Here is a 26,416-nt window from a genome sequence, read left to right as displayed (position 1 = left end):
ATCCTGACACAACTTAGAAAGACATTCTGTTATATTTCTCAGAAATTATTGTCATTTAATATCTTACTTGTATCAGCACCACTTGTGCCTTGCCCAAAACAGCAACTACAGATCAAAATTTTTAATGATAAAGAAATTACTTCTGAAGTTCTGTTCTGTATGTTCAAAAGAATATTTCTTATATTTGTAAGATAACTTAAAACTCAAAAATAGGGCTGAGGTTGTAGCTTAATGGTAGCGCGCTTGCCTAGCATGTGTGAGGCACATTTATTTATTTAAATAAATAAAATAAAGGTATTGTGTCCAGCTACAACTAAAAAAAATTAAAAATATTAAAACACAGGTGCTGTAGCACATGCCTGTAATCCCAATGACTCAGGAGACTTAAGCAGGAGGATCATGAATTCAAAGCCAGCCTCAGCAATTTAGCAAGGCCCTAAGCAACTCAGTGACCCAGTCTCTAATAAAACATAAAAAAGGACTGGGATGTGACTTGTGACTTGGTGATTAAGTGCTCCTAAATTCAATCCCTGGTATCGAAAAAAAAAAAAAAAAAAAAATATATATATATATATATATATATATATATATATATATATATATATTTATTCTCTCTCTCTATATATATATATATATATATAGAGAGAGAGAGAGAGAGAGACTCAAAAGTGGCTTTATACCCACACACACCCTTCCTCACTGGATATATGTACTCTTAGAGATATAAAATCATAAATAGATTCATATTGCATCATGTGCTTAGCCCTCTTAATGTCTCCCAGCATAGTCTTCAGTTTCCTAAAATTGTTGATGACTTCACTTATATTATCTCACTTATATTCCTTAAGGCACTACACCATTTGATATTTTTTTAAAGTGTGTGATTTTTCTATTATAAAATATGGGATACTGAATAGCCACTTGCCACACACTAAAGTGTGGATTCTAGAATATCATAACCCCATGAATAATCTTTTTAAAAACTGTAATGTGTAACATATACCTACATCTCTCTGGTTACAAATGCAAATTTCTGAGCCTACCCCCAAACTTACTAAGTTGAAATATCTGAAAGCAGGGTCAAGGGAACTGAACGTTTGTTATCTGGGAGGTTGTTGTATACCTCAAAGTTTAAAAACTATTGCCTCACAATGAACTTGATTATCGTAGGGTTCCAGCTGCAACTCAAATAAAGTTCTGTACCTTTAGAAACTCCAAGAACTCTTTAAGGCAATTAGCATACCATTTAGCAAGTAATTCAAATTTAAGAAAAAAGAACAATGGGATTTAAATTATCATCAAAACATACTTCTGTGCAGTGCCCTGCACTTGGTGCTCTAAAAACTGTAAAAGATGATACAATTTCATAATAAATATTCAATCTGTAATGACGAGTTCTGTCAATCTTGGAAAAGATAAATGTAGAGTTTAATTATAAAATAGATGTCTCTCTCTGAATGTGAGGTGAAAGCTGGATAAAATGCATTTCTGTCTGCTTCATAAGGTAGTATTCAAGATATGTCATTGTTATAATTTGAAAAGTATTATTCAGAAAGAAGACAGATTTCAGTTCAGCAGCTTTGACTATAAGGAGACCAAGAAATAAAAGCCGAATGGAAGAAAGCTAAGTCACAGATGATTGAACTTTAAAATTATCACATATCTTTAAAGTTAGCTAAAGAGTTATAGCCAAATCCCAATTTCCTCTCTATGAAAAGATTGGCCAGGGAATCTTCACAATATGGGACATTTTGCTTGATGTAAACTTCAGTAAGGAAATCTCCTATTCCATGGTGCTTGGCTGGTGTTGCTTCTTCATGAATTATGTTCTGGTATTTTTAGACTGCTGAAAATGTCAAAATAGTATTGAGTTAGATGTATTGTCTTCATGTCTTTCATGGGTTTAAAACAACTCATTTTCTATGGTGGCAATCAGCTGATATATCATTGTGAAAAAGAAAGAATTTTGTCAAGGGCATTTCCAAAAAGGGACTGTAAAACTTCTCTGTTAATTTAGTATGTAAGGTTAGGTCAGACCCTGTCTGCTAGGGGGCAGTAAGGAGAAGATGTTTGGACCAAGTTGGGGAGAAGAATGTGCCAGACAATGGCAGATATTCAGGTTTCTTAATTCATCTTATCTTCAAGCAGTTAGCTCTTGCTCAGCACTTCATAATAAACACCACAAAACCTCAGCAGCCGACAACAGTATTTATTGTTAGTGTATATAGAGTTACCTGCAGATCTTATCCCCAGGGAGAAAAAAAAGTCCAGGGACCTACATATTCTGGCCTTGCTAGAAGACCAGCTAGCTGTTGGATGGTATAAGCTGTCTTCATCTTGGATGATGGGAGCAACTTAGCTTAGCTCCAGGTGTCTCTCATCACCCAGAATGTTAATATAAGTATATCCTTATGCCAATATCTAAGGCACAAAAGAAAGCAAATGGAAATATGCAAGGGCTCTTGAGGCCTAAGCTCATGACTAGTATACAATCACTTTCATCAAATACCATGTGACAAAGAAGGTCATAAAACCAATACAGATTCAAGGTGTGGGAAAATAGCCTATGCCTCTTTAATAAGAGGAACTGCAAAATTTCACAATAAAGAAAGTGAATATAAGAATTAAAGTTATAACTGGGCATAATGATGCACACCTTTTTTCACAGTGCCTCTGGAGGCTAAAACAGGGGGATTGCAAGTTTAAGGCTAGCCTGGGCAACTTAGTGAGACCCTGTCTAAAAAATTTAAAAAATAATAAATAAAAGGGGATGGAGATGTAGCTCATTTGTAAAGCACCCATGGCTTTAATCCCCAGTATAATACATAAATTATGTGTAATAAGTAAATAAATAATTGCAGTCGTTCTTATAATTTCTCATTGAGTGAAATATTGAGTTTCTACTCTTATGCCATGTGATGCCATAAGAGTAGAAACTCTTATGGCATCACATAAGAAACATACAATCTGACAGTGAATCTCCAACATGAAAGGACTGTAAAAACCAAATTGTTACCAGATGCGGTGGCGCATACCTGTAATCCCAGAGGCTCAAGAGACTGAGGTAGGAGGATCATGGGTTCAAAGCCAGCCTCAGCAAAAGCAAGGTGCTAAGCAACTCAGTGAGACCCTGTCTAAGTAAAATACAAAAATAGGGCTGGAGATGTGGCTCATTGCTCAGGTATTCCTGAGTTCAATCCCTGCTACCAAAACAAAACAAAACAAAAACAAATTGGTAAACCCTCCCCCTTAGTTTCTGATTCAGGAATTCGGGGATAGAAACCTAAGCATTGCATTTCTAGTGAGTCCTCAAATGATACGGATGATATCCTGGGCCAAGGGAGCACATTCTGACAGCCACTGTTCTGTGGATTTGGAATTAATAAGTACTTTGGGGGACACTAAAACAACAGAAGGACATTGATATTCATAGGAAAGGCAATTTGAAGTGAGAATGGGAGAATCTGAATGAAATCATTTCCCAGACACCCAAACAGCTTAAGAAGAAGCAGATTAATAAAGGACCTTTTGCTTGTACCCTAACACTATCCTATGTCACTGTCCCTGGTATTCATCAAATATGGTGGTTGGGAATGAATCATACATTGTCTGTTGAAAGCCAGATTCAAAACTCTACACTGGTAAACAAATTTTAAGATCATCACTTCACTGGAAAAATTAAATGAAATAAGGGTTTGAGGTATCCATTATGGTGAATGTCAGTGAAATGACTCAATTTCTTTCGACATCAAATCAACTGCAGTTTAGAGAACAGAGTTAAGCATTGAGATCTGAGATTCTGTGTGAGATTTCCCTATTTAAGCCCTGATTTCTGCTGGGACATGATAATAATAAGTTAAGAGGTTATTTCTGAGGGCATAGAAATCACAATGAAACAGTGACTAAATGAGGTCTTAATTTTAGAAAGAGCAGGAAAATGCTGTTAAACTATTTCCCTGGTATTGGTAAACTACAATCAGTAAAAAAAAAAAAATGTGATAAAATGTAAAAGTATTGATGTTGAGACTTATGTGAGTCTTAACTTTGCCTGGCACCATAGTTAAGCATTGAGCAGAAAGAGTTCATGAGTTATTATTAGACAAGTGAAAAAGCAGGTTACATTTTATTTGAAAAAATAAAGAACCCAAAATGCTACTTCTAAAAGTGTTCAGGCAAATATCAAAAAATGAATCAGTATTTCCACATCCCTACTTTGGAAGGCATCGCTAATCTTGTAACAACAGAAAAAAAGAGAGAGAACTTGCAAAGAACATGAACTCATTCAATATCATCATTTTTATTGCTTCTAAATTTTCATTTCAAAATTGGAATTAAGACAATAGAGAACGTACCAAAAGAGAAGGAGACATGTTTTCAAACATTTAAACTTTTCTTTTATCTTTTTATCTTTTCAAAAAAGATTTATTAAGATATAATTCACATACCATACAATTCACACACTTAATGTCAAACATTTGTCTTTTGTACAAGTTTTGAATAAGATATGGAAAAAAGACAATTAAGTCAATGGAGCAAGATTCGAGATCCATTTTTGCTATGCCCTATCTAGGTGACCTTTAGTAACTTCTGAACTTCAACATCCTCATCTGTAAAACAAGAGGGTTAAACTAGATGTTTATTTCCCTCTTATTTATCTTCAAGATTATTTTATTTACTTATTTTTTAAACTTTCCTTTATTAATATATCCATTCCTTAGATTTAATCTTAAATGGGAAAAAAAGTTTATGTAACTGAATTGAGGACTAAAACAATTTTGAGGAGTTTTGCTATACTAATATAGATTTGAATGGGATATTTTACAAATTTAAAGTATATTATGAGAGCATGAATTTAATAATATGTAATCATTAAGGGGTATTTATCCAACTGTAAATATCTATTAGAATACTTTAATTCAATCAAGAACTAACCTTAATACCCTAGATTAGGTAGAGAGAAGAGATGGGAGGGGAGGGGAAGGGTTGGGGAGATAGGAAAGATAGTAGAATGAAACAGAATTATTATTACTGTGTGTATATATGTGACTGCATGACCAATGTGATTCTGTAACCTGTATACTCAGAAAAATAAGAAATTATATCCCATCTGATTCAAATGTATGATATGTCAAGATCATTGTATCATGTGTAACTAAGTAAAGCAAATTTTTAAAAAAATTTAAAAAAAGAACTAACCTTAGAAGATAGTGATTTTGCCCTCAATTGTGTTGGTACAATGATATCTCTCTCTCTTATCATCATTAATTCCCTAAACCAGACAAGCACATTAAAAAATTTGACTTCCAAATTGACTGAAATGATAAGAAGGATATTGTAATTTCACACTGAGTTTCTTTTTATATTTCTATCTCTTTGAGGGTTTTCCCTATGAAGTTTCCCACCTCCACCTACATCCACCCCTGCATACAGTAAAAATGTTCGCTAAAACTCAGGAAAATTAATAGATTATTTTCTTTATAGTAGTTACACACAATCATAGATTCTATTTTTTCATGTGAACCAAAAAGAAAAGCTGCATAAGAGCATCTTATTCCTCTACTCACTTTCATGTTATCTTTCTATCCTTCCCTGAAAACCTTTTTGACAATAGTGACTTAACCCTACTGGGCTAGCCTCTGCCTCTCCAGAGCTTCTCAAAGCTAGATTCTTCACTGATGCTCCAACCTGCAAGTTCACCCATGCCTAAATCCAAGGTTAATTTCATTAACTCAAGTATTTACTGAGTATCGTCCAAATGCCAAGCATTGTGCAGGGGACTGGGATTCAGTGATGGATTAAAAAAAAAAATGTGAGACCTGCTTTCACAGGGCTTACATCCCAGTGGGGCAAGATCATTAGCAAATAATTGCATGGAGAATACAATTACAGCTGGTAATGGTGGCAAGCGCCTATAATCTCAGCTACTCAGAAGGCTGAGGCAGGAGGATGGCAAGTTCAAGACCAGCCTGGGCAATTTATCAAGATATTATCTCAAAATAAAAAGAGTTGTGAGTATAGCTTAGTGGTAGAGAACTTGCATAGCAGATGTGAGGCCCTTGGTTTGATACCCAGTGCCACAAAAATAAAGAAAAAAAAGAATATGCAAGCACAGATACATGGTCAAAAGCAGCCTACACAACCTAATTTTCTTTCTTTGCCTCCAATTCTTTAAATATAATAACAGAAAATATCTCTTGATAATTTTATTTGGATTGCACTGACTGCATGGATCACTTTGGGAAAAACTAAAACTAAATGTTCTGATAAGTAAAAAGCCACTTGCTTTTTTTTTTTTTATCTGTGAAGACTTGTTTTAAATATAAATGGGGGAAATTATTGGAAGTTAGGGACAGAAAATGTGTCTAGAAAAAAGACCTATCAGTTCAGAATATATATATATATATATATATATATATATATATATATATATATATATATATATATATACTCTTATCTATCAAAATAGGAAGATAAATTTAATCAAGTCTGGGACTGGGGGTTGGGGACAGAAATGCAAATAAAGGAAACAAAATTAAATTCATTCAAGTTTCTTAAATATTTTTTACAGTGATTGACAATATGGGTCTTCAGATAAATACAGAATCTTACTTAAAGGATAAAGATAACGTTGGTTTTTATTAGACTTTTCATAAAAGCTACTTTTCTTTCTAAGTTATTTTGACCTCAGCAACAAGAATTTCACAAAGTGGTAGTATTAAGCTCTAGGGTTAAGCTGCTGATGTCTAGACAACTTGGAATTGAATTCAAATAGAAATAAAAGCCCTCAGATGGGTAAAAAATTTAGCAAACTGGTTCCAACAAGAAAAATAAAGAAGAGTCATATAAATAAATAGATTTTTGCTTCAAAGGAAGATAAATTATCTGTTTGTAGCATATGAATTCCAGAATATAGTGTCTTGATATAATGCATCCAGCACACTAGTGAGCCCAAATCCACCAAAGTCCAACTGAAATCTAAGTGAGAATACTGCTTTTCTGTGTATTCATTTTAGAATCTATTTAAATCTAATAGAAAATGTACCATTCCTCTCTGGGTGGATTGATTAGATTCTTCTGGAAACAAGCTGACACTGAGAGTCCCCCCTAGGTATTAGTTGTATTGCAAAGTTATACCATTGTTGACAACATCTGAGTCCCTATTCCCAGGTTTCTGTCAATACTAGATCACAGTCATTAGCATTTTAAATCCCCCTTGTAACCACTTAGACAAGAATAGAGCCTCCTGATTCCACAATGGATTCAAGGATGTTCTGTGAGTGGTCCCAGGCTGAATTGGCCCCTGGGCATCAACCTCTCTCTCCTTTATGTCAGAGGCTATTTCAGCCTGGGACCAATGGAAGAAAACATTTTGATCTGAAATTAATTCTAGCTTCAACTTTTCTTTTCCCACTACTTTTTTGAAGAAGAAAAACAGAATCGTACATTTTTTTTTTTGCAGGAATGCTCTGAAGCTCATAAGCAGGGCAGATCAACTAAATCCCCAAATGAAAGTAATTAGGGTGATTGACAACAGCCTTTCCACACTAATAATGGAGAAGGTTTATTGTGGCTTTACTATGCCCCTGACACTGTGCTAAGCACTTTACTTGCATTATTCCACTCAGTCTTCACAACACTCCCATGACATGGATGATGTTACTCTCTCCATTTGACAAGTCACTGAGGATCAAAGAAATTAAGTAAAATTCCTAGAGTCATTCTAGTAAGTTGTCACACCATTTTTCCTTAGAGCTATCAATGAAAGAGTTGAGGAGAGAAGAAATAAAACAGGAAGAATTAGAAAGAAAGAGGCAGAGAAAATGAATGGGTTTGGCTAAAATTGGAGTTACCTTGCTCTCTTTCCCTTCTGTTAGATTATACTTAAAGAGAATCCTGATGCCAGATAATAAAAGCAAAAGATATTTTTAGAGCAAGTATCTTTTCTTGGTCACCACTCTGCCCAAGTCCAGCTTATCTATTTGCATTAAAAAAATGATCGGAGGTATTTTAAATTTCTAGAGACCCTTCTCTTTAATATTTTCTCCATGGAGAAAAATTGAAATGGATGATACATTTGAAATGGATGATCCAAATGTCTTTCAAGGATGGTATGTTCATCAGATATTTAGGTATTCTCTATACATCATATGTATTACCATTGAATTTTATTTTAAACAAATTGGGAAAGTTATATATATAGTACTATCTCGTGAATTCATCTCCAACATAGTAGTTCTGGTTTAAATTGTACCTGTTAGAAATGATAGGAATGAATTTTTACCAAATGAGCCATTTTACACAGCATTGTCTAATAGGTGAAAAAAAATGGTGTGCTGTTCAATTTCTGGAATATTTACCCTCTCTGTTTTCTATAACTTCATGGTTAACTTAAGGCCTGTCCTCAGAAACATCTAGCCTTCTAAGGCCTCAGGGAAATTTCAAGCAGAAAAGCATCTCCACAAACAAGCTATATGTTATATGAATTTGGATTAATTCACATAAAATATTTTGTCTCTTCAATGACAATAGAAATAAAAAGGCATCAATAATCTTTTCTTGCATAAGCACTCTTTTTTAAATGTTTATTTCCCCTTTTCAAGTTGTAATTTCTTCTTTTTAAAATTTTTTAGCTGAAGATGGACACAATATATTTATTTATTTATTTTTATGTGGTGCAGGGGATGGAACTCCATGCCTCATGCATGCTAGGCAAGCACTCTACCACTGAGCCACCACCTCAGCCCTGCATAACCACTCTTAAAATCAAAATCTACATGCCCTAAGTTAGAACATACGAAGAATATCCCATTGGTCTCTAGAGCTTATCAATTTGAGTAATTTTCCCTACTTGGGAGTATTATACTCATGGGAAATTCTTGAAAATATTATACTCTTATAGCAACTTTTTCCTTTATTCTGAATTTTTTCAAGATGTGCAAACACTGCTTTTTCTCTAAATGTATGCAGGTACACAGGTCTCACCTTTTGCTTCATTGCAAGTTTTTTGAATACCCCTGGACAAAATGTTTTATACTGCAATCTGTAAGGGCAAAAGAATCTTCATTTCACAGTACTAATCCCGGATTTACTGGTCCCACTTTTGTACCCTATACAGCACTATTTAGCTTTTTTTCATTTCATGACTTCTCTATGACATCTGTTTCCTTATCTACCAAATGGGACAATTAGAGTTTTCAGTTTGAAAGGCTTACTGTGAGAATGACAAAGCATTATATCAATGAAACATAGTGTCTGTATCATAATTTCATGTTAGTTTATTCCCCTTCTTTTTTTTCAATTACCTGGCAAGACAGCCACCTCCACATTGCACATTATTTCTTCCTCTATTGGCTTTAGTCTTACCCTCTTTTTTTCCTTTCTTTTTTCCTTACCACTATACCATTACTCCTCATTTGGCTTTTTTTCCTCTTTTGGACCTAAAATCACTTGCCTTTCTCTCCTTGGAGTCATCAGAATGAATAGTCATCAGATTTCTTTGATCTCTTAGGTTCTCTTGACAATCATACTATTAGCATTGTGCTATCAATATGCATATGCATTATCCCCACTCATTCCCTACCTCTTACCATCAGAACTGATTTGATTGGACATTCGAGAATGAGGGATTTATTAGGTGATGTAGGAAAGAAGCACTCAAACTAACCTTATTAAGTCTATGGCACAATATGATGCTAATGCCAAGTTTTTAAAAGTAGTTTATTATGATAAGAATGTACCTTAGTATTAAAATCATATTTTGTCACATAGATAAGCAATATATTTTATTTCAGGATTTTGTTTTACTTTTCCTTTTTAAATTGGACCTCCAGTGCGTATGAAGCTGAAGAGAGATTTTACAGATTGTTTAACTTATGCACAATTTAGCAGCCTATTTCAATGAGTTCCTGAGGGAAAACAGTTCATGGGTATTGTGAGGTGTGGAATATGTTGTGCTCTATTAGTAGAATTCATGGAAAAGGATTGACTTTTGTTGTCATTGCTACCAGTTCCCCCAAATATGGACACTTTATATACTTTAATTAAATATATTGGTGTGCCTTTTATATCTCTATGAAAACATTTATATTATGAATTTTATTACTATGTCTGATTTCATATATTGAACCATCCTGTATAAATTCTGTGGGGAAAAAAAACAACTCACTGAGAAAATGTATATGGCAGTTGGAAATTGTTCTTTTCCAGCAAAGTATTCATATGAAACCAGTCAGTGCCAAATTTTGTGACTTGAACAGTTAAAAACCAGCTAAGTGCAAAAGAATGTACAAATTCTAAAACGTATGCATTTTTTAAAGTGAAATAAAGTGACTTTAGTGAGTCAGACACCATGAGCAAAAAGAGTCAGTGAGTTAAGAATGACTTACTGGTGAAATCTTTTCCTCTTACCCGAACCAGCCAAGCCTGGCATGGTGGCACATGCCTGTAATCCCAGCAACTCAGGAGGCTGAGGCAGGAGGATCTTACAGTCAAAGCCTCCTCAGCAACTTAATGAGGCCCTCAGCAACTTAGGAAGACCCTGTCTCAAAATAAAAATTAAAAAGGACTGGGAATGTAGCTCAGTGTTAAAGTACCCCTGGGTTCATTCCCTGGTACAAAGTATATGTATTTATATACTATACTATATATTGTATAATATATACTATATTTGAGGAAATCCAGGATCTGGAGGCTTAAATATTGTTGTTAGGATTACGTGGAGGTGGTTCTGATGGTGGGAGAGTTGCCAATAATATCCCAAAGCCTATCCCATACAAATCTACTCCTGTTCTCATTTGTTATATTGTTTCACCACTCTCTGGGTCACCAAAGGAAAACATAGTTCGTTTTTCTTAGAGACTCCTAGTACAGATGGGAAAACTGCTCTTTAGACATTTCAGGACCCATGCTAAAATGTTCATACACCACTAAAAGAGGCTGTCTTCATGAGGCTGACTAAATGCTTGATAAATTGCTATAAGTATGTGATCATGAAGAGGGGGGACTAAATGAGGTATACCTAGGAGAATAAATATTGGAGCATCTCAATAGAGATGCTTCTTTATATGGGGACCTACCATTTACCTGTCCTGGCAGAGAGTACTGTCGCCTCAGAGGTAAGATAGACAGTTTGCAAATGCTAGCTAGCTATGATCCCTGCTATGTGAGGAGATTTCTTATCTGGTGCCACATTAATCACCCCCTGAAAATATTTATACCCACACCCTAGCCCTCCTTGCACTTGGATCCTAGACGTCCTTCTGAGAATGAAGTAGCCTAGCTCTTCATATTTACTGTTATTCATGATACTAAAATAAATTTTCTTACTTACATAGGCGCAGGCTTTTGCTATCTGATTTTCAGATGGGTAGAGTTCCATTTATTTTTGCTTTTGTAGCCTGAGCTTTTGGTGTAATGTATAAGAAATCAATCCCAATACCTGTGTGAAAGAGATGTTCCCCATATGTTTTCTTCTAGGAGTTTTACAATTTCAGGTCTTATGGATAAATGGTCTTTCATTCATCTGGAGTTGTTTTTTGTGCATAGTATAAGGGTTAAATTTCTTCTTCTGCATGTGGAAATCCAGTTTTCCCAGCACCAGTTATCGACAGAATATCCTTTCCCATCGTGTCTTTTCGGTGTTTTGTCAAAAATAAGTTGACATTGTATCTTTTTATTACAAGTGCTCTCTCTTCTGTTCTAGTCGCCTACATGTCTATTTTTATGCCGTACTGTTTTCATCCCAAAGCTTTGTAATATAATTTTAAATCAAGAGGTGTTAAGTCTTTTATGTTCCCATAGGAATTTTAGAGGAAAAATTTCTGTGACAAATATCATTAGAATTTTGTTAGGAAGTGCATTAAATCTATGTATTGTTTTAGTGTGGACATCTTAACAATATTAATTCTTCTGATATATGAGTGTAGAATGTTTCCATATATTTATGTTTTCTTAAATTTCTTACATCAGTGTTATATAGTTTCCCATGTACAAATTATTCACCACCTTGGATAAATCTATTCCTAAGTATTATCTTTTTAAAATTTTTCCCATATTTTTATTGGTGCATTGAGTTGTACATAATGGTGTAATTCATTGATACATTTTTGTACATATATACAACAATATATTAGTCCAATATCATTCCTCAGTCATTCTCCTTGTATTTTATTTTTTGATGGTATTACAAATGGGATTATTTTCTTGGTTTCTTTTTCCACTAGATCATTATTTTTGTAAAGAAATACCATGGATTTCTAGACAATACTATACTGACTTCATTTGTTAGATCTAATAGTTGATATCATTGATAATTTAAAATTATATCTTTATTAATAATAATGAAATGGATAGTCTTTCTATTAATGAAATCAAAGAAAGGGAGAAAGAAAAATAAACAAAATAAGACATAAAGAGGGATTGGAGGAATAGGTAAGTAATAGAGCTCTTGCCTAGCATGCTTGAGATCTAGCATTTAATTCCCAGAATTCCATTTAATTCTGAAAATAAAAGGAAGACAGGAAGGGCAAGAAAAATAAAATATATATATATATATATATATATATATATATATATATATATATATGTGGTAAATTTCACATAAATAAATTCAAAATTTTAGATGTAATAGATAAATTTTTAGTAAAATATAATTTACCAAGCTAACCTTAAAAAAAGAATATGTGCAATGTTGTATTCCTGTAGAAGAATGAGGATTTTTTTATCCAATAGCTATTTCCTCTTGAAGCACACTTGAAAGTATTTCCGCAGGATGAATTGATCTGGGCCCTCCAAGAAGGAGATGTCAAGACAGGATTTGAAGCATACAAAATGTATTGAAGAATCATTTGTGAAGGATTAAGTGTGATGGAGCAGAAGGTAGAGAATGTCTTCAGACCTCAACACAGAACTGATACCCCTGAAAGCAGAGAGAAGAAGAATCAGAATTGGGTAAGAAAAGCCACAGACTGGAGTGCAATTCTTAGTTTCTCAGTCAGATCAACTGGGAAACCAAGCAAAGGTTGTCTATTAGAGGGGTCTTATGCCTGTTCAAAAAAAAAAGCCAGTTTCTAAGCATACCTCTTACATACTCATATACAGTTTTCCAGAAATTATCTTCAGTACAGCTGGCATAATCACTGTATCTGTCTTTACTGGATCATTCTGATCAGTATGCAAAAATACTGTACTATTTCTCACCTTGTAAATTATTTCCCTGACCTCTTCTCTCACAATAGCTAGTGTCATTTCTCTGTTTCTATGGCAGCAGAACTTCTCCAAAAATGCTGCCTATGTTTATTGTACTTCTCTCCAATTTTCCTTAAAAAAATTTATTTGATCTTATACCTCTACCACTCCACCAAAAACATATCTGTCAAATTCATCAATGATCTCTACATTTCTAAAAGCAACAGTCAGCTGGGCATGGTGGCACATGCCTATAATCCCACCAATTCAGAAGCCTAAGGCAAGAGGATCAAAAGTTTGAGGCCAGCCTCAGCCAATTAGTGAAACTCTGTCTCAAAATAAAAAATACAAAGGGCTGGAGATGTGGCTCAGTCATTAAGTGTCCCTGGGTTCAATCCCCAGTACACACAAAAAAAGAAGAGCCAGGTGCAGTGGTACACACCTGTAATCCCAGTAGTTTGGGAGGCTGAGACAGGAGGATCATGAGTTCAAAGCCAGACTCAGCAACCAGAGGCACTAAGCACCTCAATGAGACTCTGTCTCTAAATAAAATATGAAAGAGGGCTGGGGATGTGGCTCAGTGGTCGAGTGCCCCTGGGTTCTATCCCCAGTAACAAAAAAAAAAAAAATGCAATTCTCATTCCTTAACTATTTATCTGCAGAGATGTCATCATTTCAGTTTTCCTCTTCCTTTTTTCCTCCTTTTCCTCTTCCTCCTCTTCCTCCTCCTCCTCCTTCATCATCACCATCATCATCATCCATTTTCAGAACAATTAATTGATACCTAAGCAATTTTAAGAGAACATCTTTAATTTTTTTTTTCTTTTTTGGTACCGGGGGATTGAACTCAGGAGCACTTAACCACTGAGCCACATCCCAGCCCTCTTTTACATTTTATTTAGAGACAGGGTTTCACCGAGTTGCTTAGCACCTCACTAAGTTGCTGAACTCTTGATCCTCCTGCCTCAAAATCCCAAGCCACTGGGATTACAGGCATGTGTCACTACACCTGGCATCTTTAATTATGTTTAAGCACCATTATGAATTTCAACATATCTTGATTTCTTTTGATGTCTCACTTCTTCACCTGTAGGCAAAAGATAACTCAAGTTTACAAGTATTCTTTTCCAGATGTGGAACTGACTTTTTCTATACAGCTCCAATTCTTTTTAATGAGAAATGAAAGTCAGACAATGATCTGGAGGCTAATTATGCTAGTTGCCACAGGATTGTCATTAATTCTATATTTTTTTATTATACAGAGTTAAGGAACTCTGAAATTTCCTTTCAAATAGGTCTGTGGATGTTTCTCTTAGGTCACACACAATGCCTTTATTTTATTTCTTTTTATGTGGTGTTAAGGAACGAACCCAGTGCCTCACATATGATAGGCAATCACTCTACCACTGAGCTATAATACCAGATCCTTAGGTCATAACTTGATTCTTAAAATTATCATAATTACTAATTTGCTTTATATCTATCTATCTATCTATCTATCTACTTATCTATCTGTATTAGGTTAATCCATGTTAAAATAACTTTTTATGAACTAATTGTTACAGAATAGTAATAATTTCATATGATTCCACCATGTGCATGTATGTACTTGTGAGTATATATTTTAATTTGTGGGTATATCAATCTGTGGAATTTCAAAATAACAATACCAGTTTTATTGCTAATAAGTCTACTGATAGCTCAGTTGGTAGAGTGCTTACCTAGCATGTACAAGACCCTGGGTTCAATCCCCAGCACAATCAAAAGGCGGGGGAGTGCTGGATGTAGCTCAGTGACAAAGTACACTGGTGTTCAATCCCCAGCACCTCCCCCCAAAAAGGAAGTAAAGTTAAAGTCTACTGAAATTTAGGATGACTCTGATATTCTTTTGTCTTTGGATTATATCCCACTATTCCTTACCCGTCACACACTCAACCTCCCACCCTGCTATGGAGCATTCCATTGTATAGACGTACCAAGTTTATTCAAACAGCATATTTTTGGTGGACTTTGGAGCAGTTTTAGTATTTTTTTCTCTTACAGAATACTATAATAAATACCCTTGTTCTATGATTAGTGATTTTCCAGGTTACCCAGCACTGATGAGTTTCCTAAGAAGTGGAACTTTCAGTAATGACACTAGGAGAAAATCCTGAGCAAACCAGAGGATTGATATATGAAGCTGGGTTTTTAGCCAAGAATATGTCAGGCCTTTCTATTTGTTCAAATACTTTTCTTGTTCCTCAAGTATATATTTTTTTCATATTGGTCTTGAACATTTTTCACAAGATATATTCCTAGGACATTTTTTTCTTTTTTGAGACTACTATAAATGAAATGAAATTATTTCTACCATTGCATCATCAATTGATTGTTGTTTTCACACGTACTATAAAAGTCATTGATTTCTATATATTTTATCTTATGTTCCACCTCTGAATGCTGAGTAAGCCTCCACGCACCTTCCCCTTTTAAAACTGCTTTTCCAAAGGATATCCTTGGAATCCCTTACTGGACTGTCTCTGTCTGACTGTTTTAGTCAGTTTTTTCACTGCTGTGACCAAAAGACTGATGAGAACTATTTTAGAGAAATAAAAGTTTATTTGGGGGCCCACCATTTCAGAAGTCTCAGTCCATAGATGGCTAACTTGTTGCTCTGGGCTGGAAAGGAGGCAGAACATCATGGCCAAATGGTGCAGCAGAGGAAAGCACCTGGGAATGTGGCACCATGAAACAGAGAGAGAGAGAGAGAGAAAGAGAGAGAGCATGCTCTGCTCACCAACACAAAATATGTAGCCCAAAGGCACGCCCCCAATGACCACCTCCTCCCGCCTCACCCTACCTGCCTGTAGTTACCACCCATTTATTCCCTGTCAGGGGATTAGTGTACTGATTAGGTTAAGGTTCTCATAACTCAATCATTTCATCTGTAAGCTTTCTTGTATTGTCTCACACATGAGCTTTTGGGGGACACCACATATCTAAACCATAACACTGGCTTTCTAAAGACTAAAGAGAAAGAGAATAGGTCTTCACTTCTTATTTCAGGTTGTGACACATGTCACTTCTGTGTACCTTCCATTGTCTGCAGTTCAGCTGATGCCCATGTCTACCTGCAGGGATACTGAGAAATACAGCTTTCACTTGTATGTAGAAAGGAGAAAACAATAAGTCTGTACCTCAATATTCCACTGAAATGCAAATACCAAAAGTGAAGGTATTTCTTTTTCTCTCTTTACTTTTGGCTTTTAGAAGTCTCTCAAGTACCTTCGACATCACCTAATATATAGTAGGTGCTCAAGAAAGATGTGTTCATATATAATAAATATGTCTTTTTTGTGAAAATATTTATCTATTTTAGTCCTCCTTGGTAAGCAGCGAGGAAGACACTAAAGATATTTGCACTAAATTCAGGATCAAGGTAGAGTTGCATACTCTCACCTTTTGTATTTAACTCTATAGGAGATGTCAATGCAGTTCAATTAGAAAAACAAAGGTTGAGGTAAAAGTATCACCATTTGCAGATGATATGATGTTATATATGGAAAGCCCAAGAGAAACCATTTGGAAAATATTAAAATAATAGTAAGATTCATAAGATTTTACTTTTGTGTTGGGAAACAAGACAAATCTTTCTAATAGATTAATAATGACTGGATATATTTATGGGGTAAAATGTGATGTTTTGATGTAAGACAAATTTGATACAATATAAATAAAATTGATATACAGAAAAACTCTAAAAAGGAAAAGCAATGTGGAAGAACTAGCCTTAGCAGATATATACAAAAAGACAAAGTAGTTTAAATTATGTAATATTGCCATAGGAATAAAAAGACTGGAATAGGAATTTTAGAGATACTATATATACACAACTTCAGATTCTGAAAGGAGTGGCATTATACACTGGTGATAAGAAAAATAAAATAAAGAATTCTGTTTGAAAAACTAGGTAGCACTCTGGAGAAAAATAAAGATGCATTCAGTTTATACTTCACATAAGGTTCAATTACAAACAGATCGAAATTTAAATGTGCAAAACAAGAGAGCATAAAAGTACCAGAAGGAGGCATGGAATAATCCTTCATTGAAGGAAAAGAGAAAGATTTTCTACCTCTAAGACAATATGTAGAAATGATGAATATATTTCAACAAAACTTCTGCCTCAGAAAAAAAATCAATGAATTAATTAAAATGATAGAAAACATTTACATTTTATATCTCAAAGTGTATTAGTTTGCCAGGGCTTCCACAACCAAATACAACAATCTTTTGTTTTCTACAGTTCTAGAGGCTAGGAATAAATATACACAATTAAAGTGCCAGCAGAGTTTATTTCTCAAGCATTCTCTCTTTGACTTGCAGATGGCCGCTTTCTCATTGTCTTCACTGTTCACACTTGGTTTTGTGCAGTGTTTGTATTATAATCTCTTCTTCTTATAAGGAGATTATACAGGATTGGGAACCATTCATAGGTCCTCATTTTGCCTTAATATCTCTTTAAATGTTTCTGGACTACTAGAAGTTAGTAGTGGAAGAGGGGACACGATATAGCTCATAATACAGAGAAAAGATTAAACTTGCCAAAATATAAAGAACCCTCCCAAAATTTCACAGAGCACCCTCTTTTCCCTCCCTTTATATGATCTAAGGTAATTATTACCAAACTATGACCTTTGGTCTTGGGACTGGTTTTGTAAATAACATTTGATTGGAACACCTATTTGCTCAGTTATTGTATACAATTGAGTAGTTAAGGTAGAAAGACTATGGCACATGATGTTTAAAGTATATACCATTATGGCTGGGGATGTGGCTCAAGCGGTAGCATGCTCGCCTGGTATGTGTGCGGCCCGGGTTCGATCCTCAGCACCACATACAAACAAAGATGTCGTGTCCGCCGAAAACTAAAAAATAAATATTAAAATTCTCTCTCTCTCTCTCTCTCTCTCTCTCTCTCTCTCTCTCTCTCTCTCTCTCTCTCTCTCTCTCTCTCTCTCTCTCTCTCTCTCTCTTTCTCTCTAAAAGAATATTTAAAGTATATACTATCTAGCCTTTTACTGAAAATGTTTGCAAACTGGATTTGGCTACAGCCAGATGGGAAGTTAGGGAATGTGTAGGTCAACATGGGAATAAATGCTAAAGAAATCAGCCAAATTGGGGTTGGGATTATGGCTCAGTGGTAGAATGCTCACCTAACATGAATGAGGCACTTGGTTTAATCCTCAGCACAGCACCACATAAAAATAAAATAAAGATAATGTGTCTACCTAAAACTGAAAAATAAATATTAAAAAAAAAGAAATCAGTCAAGTTATATTATGCCCCAGTATTCCTGAGACACTGCCAGCTATGCAGAAGCTTTTTTTAAGTTGTAGTTGGACACAATACCTTTATTTTATTTACTTTATTTTTATATGGTGCTGAGGATTGAACCCAGGGCCTCACACATGCTAGGCGAGTGCTCTACCACTGAGCCACAACCCCAGCCCATGTACAAAAGCTTTTTAATTTGATGCCATCCCATTCATTAAAGCTTGACATTATTTTCTGAGCTTTAGGGATCCTAATGAGAAAGTTGTTGCCTGTGCCCACATATTGAAGTATTGACCCTATGTTTTCTTTAGTAGTTGCATAGTTTCTGGTTTAATTCTTAGGTATTTGATCCATTTGGATTTGATTTTTGTGTTTGTGCAGGGTGAGAGATAAGGGTCTAGTCTCATTCTTCTACATATGGATAAAGAGTTTTCCTAGCATCATTTGGTAAAAAGGCTATCTTTTCTCCAATGTATGTTTTTGGTATCTTTGCCAATTCTATGAACAATGTCAATTGGTATGAGGATAGAGATTTCATTGAATCTGTGTATTGCTTTTGGTAGTATGGCCATTTTAACAATATTGATTCTGCCTATTCATGAACATTGTTTGAGTCTTCTTCAATTTCTGCAATGTTCCATAGTTTTCATTGTAGAGGTCTTTCACCTCCTTGATTAGATTTATTCCTAGGTTTCTTTCTTTTTTGAGGTTATTGTGAATGGAATTGTTTTCCTGATTTTTTCTGAGCAGATTCATTATTAGTATATAGGAAAGCTATTGATTTTTGTATGTTGATTTTATAATATGCTACTTTGCTAAATTTGTTTATTAGCTCTAGAAGTCTTTAAAAATTATTAGATATTTTTGCCAGAGATGGGAAGTATCCATATACTACCAGATTTTTTTTAAAGAGATAGAGGAGAGAGAGAGATAGAGAGAGAATCTTTTTTTTTTTTTTTGTAGATGGACACAACACAATGCCTTTATTTATTTTTTATGTGGTGCTGAGAATCGAACCCGGGTCCCACCCATGCTAGTTGAGCACTTAACCGCTGAGCCACAATCCCAGCCAACTACCAGATTTTTAAAATAAATTATTTTATGTCACTTTCTTCTATGTTCTTGGTATTACATGTTTTAGTTAGCTTTTTCACCACTGTGACCAAAAGACCTGAGAAGAACAATTTTAGAGGAGGAAGTTTATTTGGCACTCACAGTTTCAGAGGTCAGTCTATAGAAGGCCATCTTTGTTGCTCTGCATCTGAGATGAGGCAAAACATTATGGCAGAAGGATGTGGTGGAGGATAGCACTCAGGTCATGGCAATTGAGAAGCAGAGAGAGACCAATCTCTGCTCACCAGAACAAAATATATACCCTAAAGTCACCTACCTCTTCCAGTCACACCCTAGCTGCCTACAGCTACCACCCAATTAATCCATTCTAGTGAATTAATGTACTGATTAGTTTAAGTCTTTCATAACCCAATCATTTCACCTCTAAACTTTCTTGCATTGTCTCACACATGAGCTTTTGGGAGACACCTCACATCTGAACCATGACATTTTGTGTGGTTTTTAGTGAAATTCCTATGAAGCTCTGAGTAATATGTGAGATCAAAAGTCTGTTAAAAAATGGAAGAATTATGTCAGTCCTTTCTTCTCTGAGTCATCCCTTTCAGGTAGTATAATACAACTAAAGCAAAGGAGTTGAAGGAGTTCAGAAAACACTGCCCCAAAATATGCTGTTCTGTTATATTGATTGTTCTGGGCTTAAGACATTTGAGAAACAGCAGATGCAGTAAGGGCTTGTTGGCTCCCCCATTCTACATAAAATCAGGTCAATAAGTTTTCCATTAAAAAAGATGGGACAGCACACTTGGTCAAATACAGCCCTAGAGAGAAGATTATCACTCAGGGTTTCACCTCTGTACCAGGAAGGGAACATTTTTAGGGGGCTGGAGACTGAAAAACTGTACAAACCAACCTACTAGAAATATCTTCTCCCATTAGCTTCTTTCATATATTTCCAAGTCAATTATTCACAATTTACGACACCTAGACCACACCCCTTTGTTTTGTTGCTTCCCCCAAATTATCATTTTTTGTTTAAAAATATATAAATTTTCAGATTTTTTTTGTACTAGGGATTGAACTCAGGGGCACTCAACCACTGAGTCACATCCCCAGTCTTATTTTGTACTTTATTTAGAGACAGGGTCTCACTGATCTGCTTAGCAAAATTAGTGTCTCGAGGTTGCTGAGGCTGGCTTTGAATCCTCAATCCTCCTGTCTCAGTCTCCTGAGCTGCTGGGATTACAGGTGTGTGCCCCCACGCCCAGTTTAAAGGTTCAGTTTTAACTGCTTCTTTGTTTTTTCCTTTTTCCTATGAGGACTCCTGTGTGTACATAAAAATATTGCATAAAATCTGTGTACTTTTCTCATGTTAATATCTTATGTCAGTTTAATTGTCATACCCAACTGCAGAATCTAAGAGAGTATAAGCAAGATTTTCTTCCCTACAATTCACACTAAATTCTGCAGGACATGCAAACATTTAGTAGCAAACCAATGCAACCTCTCTTTGTAAATTCATGAAGTTCTAGTTTTCTGCCTTTTTAGTCTCTATGACAAGAAGTCTGCATGCAAGTTTCATTTGAAGCACAAAAACTACATATTAGTGACCAGGTACAGCTAAATTTGAGAATATAACCACAGAATTTTGGTAAAGGCTGCACACTTAGCTAAATAAAGCCCTAGAAGAAGATGAGAACTCAGGGTTTCACCTGCTCATGTAGGCCCAAAGGTGACTAACCATTCTTTCTAACCAGTGTCTATTTTGAAACATCATTTATTTCATTAGTGAAAAATAATTTCCAATAGGTAATATGTAAATTATTAAACCTTGTGTGTTCTGATATGACACAAGGATGCCAAAACAGGAAAACGTACTCTAATTAGAGCATTCAAATGCTAATTAGCCATACCTGAAGTGTGAATGCCTAATTAGGGCATTTCAAAGTTAACCAATACCATAGGATTAAATACCACTTTAGCTTAAAAGAAAGTAAACAAGACACAATATAGCAGGGACAGAGCTATAGGTGTGAAATGGTGGCTTTTTTCTAGCTGACTCCACTTCTCTGTAACGAAAGAGAGGGATGAGCTTAAACTGAGATTTCATTGACTTAGGCAAACCAAAGGAGTGCCTGATAGGTTCTGATGTTTGCTACCACTATAATAATCATCTGCCTAAGCATGTGTATGAGATGCTACCCAAAAGTGGGGCTCAATGTCCTGTGGAACATCCTTCCAATTCCTCTAGTACCTTATTGATGATGTACATGCAGTAATCATTTTGGATATTTAAAAAATATCCTCGTTGATTTTTGTTCTAAGTATGTATACTAAGTCTTTGCTACTGAGGTTAGATGTATTTGTGTTGGTATTCTTTGTGATCATACATATCAAAACAACTATTTGAACTTTCTCCTGTCTTCTACTACTGAAAATAGGAATCTTTGAAAAATATATAAAAAATTCTATTTCATACCAGACATAACTTGAGATGTGATCATGTTATTAATTTATCTCCCCTACTACAGCATGCTGCGAAATTTCCACACTCCATTTAACTTCCATAGGCATCTGTTCGCATGTAAATAACTCCCAGGATACCTAACTTTCTTTGATGATTTACCCCAATTTAAAACTAATTATTATACATTCTTAATTGAGACTTAGTTACATGAAAAAGATTGTTCACTTGATTTTAATTCAGAATTTGTAACAGAGCAGTGTCTTACTTCAATTTTGATAAAACAAAGAGATTATTATTAGGTATCAGCTTGGTGGTGGGTTGACTAATAGATATCTAGACAAATTAAGGAACATCTTTAAATTTGGGAGATTTGATTTTAATATGGGGTTTGGGGTGGGATCAAGTAATGGCAAACACTCTAATAGAAATGGTTCTAAGTTCCAGAAGGCCAAGTTATATTTCTAAGAGAGAGGAAATTATGTTTTAGCATGATAACCTCTAGGGAAATGGAAAGATGTTGAAGAGGCAATGGAGTATAATGGGAATAAAACCCCAGAATTTACAGTGAGAATTAGAGGACCATTGCTGCTATTGATTAACTGTTTAACCTTAGGCAACTCAGCTTCTTTGAGATTCAGCTTCCTTTTATTTAAAGATGGGGTAATTGTACCTTATTAAGCTCACAGGATTGCTAGGTTCAATGAAATAAAACATGAACTCAGTTCCATTCCTTCTTTGCTGTTTCCTCCCTATCCCAAGATCAACCCTCAACTTTTCTGTGGATTTCATTGTTATTCTTTCTTCTTATTCTGCAGGAAAGACAAGTAGGAGATGAATTCATACATATGTGCACATAGAAAAAAAAAAAGACTGAAAACAGATTAATAGGCATGTTCCCTCATGTGCATATATATATTCTAACAGATTTGACTTAACAGGACAAAGGAATAGATGAGCATATTTGTGCTTTTTAAAAATAATCCCCTTTCAAAAGAAAAAGCTCAACAGATGTATGTATGGATAAATGGTAAGTACATTAATGTCAAGCTTGTACACAAAGTTATTATAAATGCAAATAAACATTTATTGAATATTTCACGGACTTTTCTTTGTTTCTATTCATGGTCTCGGTGGTTTCACTAAGGAAGCTTGGGTTTTCATTTAGAAAATTACTATTGCTTACTGCATATAATTCAAGAATATGCAATAACTATTAAGCAAGCTTTTGAGAGCACTAAGCAGTTTTTTTGGAGGGAGAGGAAAAGAGACAAATTATTATAGCTGTCAAAATTAACAAAGCTTCTCAGAATTAAACAGCAATAATGAAAGGGAAAAAAATTTGTCTTAAATTGAGAACATCTGTAGTGGCAGGTTCCTCAAATTCTACCAGGAAATGGTATGTTTCTTTGGGGACAAGTGTGTGCCTCAGATCACACCACAAAAGGAATCATAAACTCAAAAGCATTTCATTGACTTCTAGTATAATATAAACAATCAATTTTTAACCTTTTTATGTATTTATTCTTATTTCAAAGCAATACCAAAATTCAGTATTGCTATTTAAAAATATCCATGTAGGTAGTATTCCAGGAGGCAGGAGTCCTTTTAAAGATCAGATAGTAAATAATTTAGACATTTCAGTCTCGATGATCTCTGCCACAACTTTTCAACTAAGCATTGCAGTTTCAAAGTAGCCAAAAACAATATGTAAATAAATGGGCATATCCATGTTCTAATAAAACTTTATTCACAAAAATAGAATGTGGCATAGCTGGATAAGATGGTGTATGCCTGTAATCCCAGCAGCTCAGAGGCTGAGGCAGGAGGATCAGGAGTTCAAAGCCAACCACAGCAACGACAAGGCACTAAGCAACTCAGTGAAACTCTGCCTCTAAATAAAATATAAAATATGGCTGGGGATGTGGCTCAGTGGTTGAGTGCCCCTAACTTCAATCCCCAGTAGCCCCCCCAAAAAATAGGATGTGGCAAAAAGAAGAATGAAAGTATGGCATTTGCTGGTAAATATTTAATAAGACAGACTCAGAAAGTCAAGGGTTGGATGTTTTCTCTCATATGGGGAAGCTAGAAAGAAATAAACAACAAAAAAGAGGATTTCATGAAAACATAAGGGGGAACAGTGGAATAGTGTTAAGGGATCAAGGGAGAGGTAGGATGGGTGGGAAAGGGGAGTATCTCCAGAATGAAATGGACCAAATTATGCTGTGCACATGTATGAATATCACAATGAAGTCCACTTTTATGTATAACTATCATGCACCAATTAAAAAGAAATAGATAAATAGAAGGAAGACCAGTAGAGGATGGGGATCAGGGGGAGAGAGGATGGGAGGGAAAGAAGTGCTGGGGATTGAAATGGAGCAAATTATGTTATATGCATTTATGAATATGTCAAAACAAACTCCACTATTATATATAACTATGATGCACTGATGAAAACATTTAAAAGCCAAAGGAAAAACAAAACAAAGCAAAAAAAAAAAAAAAAACAGGTTGCAAGCTCAAATTGGCTTATATGCCATAATTTTATGATATTGTTCACTTCTATATTTTTCATTCTTTTCCCAGTCACTCAAAAATGTAATGTCTCACAAAAGAAAAGATACTGAACACCACAACTTTAGTTCCCACTTTTCCTTTGCATTTGGCCCAAAATAGCTTGTAAAATTTTCTTGGTCTTGCCATCCTTGTGCTCAGCACCTAAGGCAAGCATGATGCCTATGAGCTGTCCTATAACCAATGAGAATAATGATCAGGGGCAAACACAAACAAATCCTTTACTCTCTTATCTAGCGAAGCCTCAGAATCTGAGATGCAAGGGTTAGAAGCACTTGTAAACCCTACTTGGAAATTTGATAGTCCATTCTTTCTCTGGATAAAATGTTTGGCTATGGGTGTGTGTGTGTGTGTGTGTGTGTGCGTGCGCGCACTTTATATGCATTTGAAAATTTGGCGTTTAGTGCACCATCACTTACTGAGAAGAGTTTGCCTGAAAAGCTGTATGGTAATGCAAAATAATAGACAGAGCCACTCAAGGATCTCACAGCCTAGTTGAGAAGGCAGAACACATACACATAAGAAAAATACTAAACAACACTTACAAAGTCAAACATCAGAGAAGTAAATCTTTATAAAGTAGAAGCTGACAGCATCAGTGCTTAGAGGAGACTCTGTAAAGGAATGATCAGAGTTAGGTAATAGATCCTAGAGGAAGCAAGATGGAATGACATTTTACCCTTCTAATTCCTTCCAAAACAGGAAAAGAAAAAATTCTTTCAAGAGAAAAGAATGCCTATTTCCTTTGCTAACAATGCTTCCCTTCAGTCTAATGATGGTAAAAACCCTGAACTACTAAAAAAGAAGGTGAAACATCAGGATCAGTAGTATTACTTTACTTACTAACAGGTGTATTTCAAATTTCATATATGATTTAGTTGGGTCAAAAATGTTGATGGGTGCTGGGCAAGGTGGCAAATGCTTGTAATTCCAGCAGCTCTGGAGGCTGAGGCAGGAGGATGATTGGTTCAAAGCCAGCCTCAGCAAAAGCAAGGCCCTAAGCAATTCAGTGAGACCTTGTCTCTAAATAAAATACAAAACAGGACTGGGGATGTGGCTCAGTGGTTGAGTGCCCCTGAGCTCAATACCCAGTACCAAAAAAAAAAAGAAGAGAAGAAATTGTATTTGAAATATGACTTGAAATAAATGTTATATTGTGTTTGGAATAAATATAAATTTTTCATATGTAAACATTTGATAAAATGTATTGAAAGTTATATTCCATGAAGTTTGGCTATTAAAACTTCATATTCTACTGCTTACCTTTTTAAATGAGGAATAGTCCTTTTATAAAGCCTTCCAATCTATTAAATTTGATAAGCCATCTTTTTTTTCCCCCTCGGTCAGGAATGTGTCTAACACAGAAATGTCTAGAATATGTGGATTGATTAAACTATTTCAGAGCCCCCAGGCACATGCTTATATAAATGGGATAGAAGAATGAAGTGAGCACTTGGTTTGACTGTTCCCAAGACTTGATTTTAAATTATTCTCTGTCTACCCATTAATGTACAGCATATGTTCTACCATAAATTTATTGTAACCCTCTCTCTAGACTTTTTTCTTACTCCTGCATAAACTTTTGTGTCAGGTATGGTAGGAACTTCCAAAGGCCTGAGATATGAGTCATTATTTAGCTTAGTGGACAGGTTGTCTAACCTATATTTTCTGCCTAGTGACAATACTTGCTTAGAATATGTAACAACAAATCTCACTATTATGTATAATTATAATGGACCAATGAAAATATGGAAAAATATTTGTTTACAAATGTTTGATGCCAGGCATGGTGGCGTACACCTG

The sequence above is a fragment of the Marmota monax genome, unplaced genomic scaffold, assembly GCF_021218885.2.
Source record: "Marmota monax isolate L192 unplaced genomic scaffold, Marmota_monax_Labrador192_F-V1.1 WCK01_AAM20220418_F8-fsc00075, whole genome shotgun sequence".
Classification (NCBI taxonomy): Eukaryota; Metazoa; Chordata; class Mammalia; order Rodentia; family Sciuridae; genus Marmota; species Marmota monax.
This window is presented reverse-complemented; position numbering follows the sequence as displayed.